Source organism: Mytilus californianus, unplaced genomic scaffold (genome assembly GCF_021869535.1).
Source record: "Mytilus californianus isolate M0D057914Y unplaced genomic scaffold, xbMytCali1.0.p SCAF_5, whole genome shotgun sequence".
Lineage (NCBI taxonomy): Eukaryota > Metazoa > Mollusca > Bivalvia > Mytilida > Mytilidae > Mytilus > Mytilus californianus.
The window spans coordinates 33,064,510-33,067,887 of NW_026262701.1; the positions used below are offsets into that span (position 1 = coordinate 33,064,510).

At 33.2% G+C, this 3,378-nt stretch overlaps 1 pseudogene; it reads right to left on the reverse strand.

Annotated features, from left to right (window-relative positions):
• Window positions 1-357: 357 nt before the first annotated feature.
• LOC127701954 (uncharacterized) lies at window positions 358-3,165 on the reverse strand (annotated as a pseudogene).
• Between the last annotated feature and the right edge of the window lie 213 nt (window positions 3,166-3,378).

The following is a 3,378-nucleotide window of genomic DNA, read 5'->3' on the forward strand; positions in this document are numbered from 1 at the left end:
CTGAAGCCCGCCTTCGGGTGCGGGATTTCATCGCTGTGTTGAAGACCCATTGGTGGCCTTGGGCTGTTTTCTGCATTTTGTTCGGGTTGTTGCCTCTTTGACACATTCTCCATTTCCATTCTCAATTTTATTACATATAAAATAAGGTGATGCGTTATGATTGAGAATGAGATTACTAGTCCTCAGAGTCCAAAAGACGTGAATGTTATACAATTATAGCCTTTGTATGAGGTCGATGCAAGGATATATACTCCTTAGGTCGATATATTCTGTATCGACCTCATACAAAGGCTACAATTGTTATATTATTAATTCACAAATATTGTCAGTGCATAAGAATCTGTATTTTTTATGATTTTATCTTGACGGTAGTATATTAATTGTTTCTTTGACTTGTTCACCAAATCTGTTCTTTTTCTAAATATTTAAAGATTCTTATAAGATATAATAATTGATTTGGCCATGTTGAACGAAATATATGATGATTATTTATTCCAACATTAACAATATCATAAAATTTAAAAGGTATTTCATAAATAATATGCCAACAATTCAAAAACAATTGAAACATTTAACTAATGTTCTTGGTAGACTAAACAATTTAACAATTAAACATTGAATAAATTTCTGGAACAATTTCTTTTTCATTAATTCTTCTGAAAAAAATTGTAATTGACAGTAATATTTGAACAGTTATTGAATACTGGAACTGGCATAACTTTCTGGTTAATACAAGCAGCATCAACTGAGTTTGACTGTTTTGGTATACATCTTGGAACTTCAAGGGATTTCAATAAATCATCCACACCATCATCATGATCATCAGCTGCCAATGATTAATGAGGTTTTGAGTTTGGGAGTTGGACAATGGCTGTAAATTGAAAGAGCCAAATGAGGCAGTTGATATTGCTTCAGTTTCAGCGGTCACACTTGTTTGTGAAAGACACAAATAATCAATATTTGACGACAAAGTGGCCGGTTTTGTAACTTTAGATGTTTTGCATAGTGTTTTTTCACTTAATGTCTCTGACATCACTTTTTTTGTTTTTTCACACGTTTTACCGCTATATGTTTTTAAGGAGGCCTCTGATTTATGACCTGTGACACTCATAATGTGTCTACTGGGAATTTGTGCTTCATCCAAAATGTGGACAGTTGTAGCCCTACATGAATGGTTGGTATACTATCTTGACAGATTGGCTGCCTTGGTTATCTCATTCATGTAGTTGCCCAGCTTGTTATGTCCAAGGAGAATGTTGTCATTAAATATCCCCTCTTTAGCTGCTGATTTTGGCTTTTGAAAAAGTTTATTACACTTTGGATTGAGACGGCGAATATATTTTACAAACGACCGTACTGGACATCGGTCACTACCTGAAAAGACAAATAGATTAAAATGAAAAAAATATCGTCTATATTGAGAAACAAAAATGAGATATGCAAATAATATATTAATATTGATATATCAATGAAACAGAAAACTAAGTAAAATGATATAGGACTTGAGAGTAAAGACAGTTGCTATTGGTTTTTTTTTTAATCTTTTATTTTGCCTGTTTTTAGTTTTCGTCGAATAACGAGATTGAATGTGCCTTTGGTATCTTCAGCTTCTCGTTTGCAAATATCATTATATATGTCTTTTTTTAGGCATTTTAATATAGTTTCTTCATAATTTTATAAATATTGGAGATATGGCGAGTTGTGTACCTGCACTTACAAGATTTTTTTTTATTCAATTGGAAGTATAAACCAAGCTTCCCACCTTGCGCTAAGACAAAAAGATAGGTAGGTTCGCCCGAAGATATTGTTTCCCCCCTAGATCCTTTGACAGCCTTTATTTTGAATAATTTCCTGATATACAAATCTTAAAAAACTTTTGGAGCTTATTAGGTAATGCCTGCCTCATATTGATTTTGACTTTAAAATTTAATTACCTTTGATTTCATACATCCTATCATCAGAAGACTTTTCACTATCTGTCTGATGATTTTTTGTTAGTTCATCATGGGTTTTTTAACATAAAGTGTACCCTCTGGATCTGGTTGTACTGCAAAGTCCTGTCTTGTCAAGGTTGCCTGGTTCTCCCTGCCTCTACATCCAAAATGAATCATTATGTCCACAAATACCTGAAATTAAAGGATAGTGTATGTATATCAATATCAATAAAATACATGTGATATAATATTAAATTGTAATTTTCAAATTGATATATAAAACATGTCGCAAGAAAGTTACCGGTTACCGGTCCATTTGATCAATTTTAAGTTTTACCGGTCCATTTGATTAATTCTAAGTTTAATTGAATTCACCTGTTAATACTTTTCTAGCACATATTTTACAAAGTTTGAATGAAAATGTAAGATATTTTTATTTCATTATTTGTTATATATACCTTGTACTGGAGCATTTTTGGACTTTCCAAATCTGTACAGAAAAACATGTACATATTTTTCATATCAACAAAAGGCAACAGTAGTATACCGCTGTTCGAAACTCATAAATCGATAGAGATAAAAACAAATCCGGGTTACAAACTAAAACTGAGGGAAACGCATCAAATATAAGAGGAGAACAACGACACAACAGAAACACAACATTAAAATGTAACACACACAGAAACGAACTATAATATAACAATGGCCATTTTCCTGACTTGGTACAGGACATTTTAAGAAAAAATGGTGGGTTGAACCTGGTTTTGTGGCATGCCAAACCTCCCGCTTTAATGGCAACGTCAAACACAACACCAAAACGACAACATCAGCAATTGCTGGATTGTGCTCCTCAGCTGCCAGACCAAGTCTTTTTAGCTCCTTTGTCATACATTGATTTTGACTTCTTGAAATTGTCACCTTTGAGTATGTCAATATCCCTTGTTTTGGACAAGTGACGTTGCAAACCTTAACGGTACGACTGCATGGTTGACTTTTTGTACATATCATCATTTTTGTTGCGCATTTCCATATAAAATTTAGCCAACACGTCGTCCAATTGTTCATCTTCATAAGATTCAAAGTCGAGTGGTAGGCCCTTCTCCGTTAAATATTCAATAAAACTATTAAGAGCTGTGTTGGTTTGCCTCTTAGTATTTTTTGCATCCACATTTTCTAATAGATTTTTCCTATCTTCGTCCTCAAGGGAAGCAAATCTTTGTTTTGTGGCCATTTAGCTAATGTCTTCTTGTTGTGATAGTACTGGAAGTAATGCAGAAAAGCATTTGATTGGTTGTTGAGAATGCGTCATTAAGTATATTGGTTTTAGAGATCTATTTTTAGATTTTTAAAAATAACCATGAAATATGCTTTTTGCTATCCGCCGTTTTCTATCTACCTTCGAAAATATAGTTTAACATGTGACTATCCCTGAACGAATCAAACT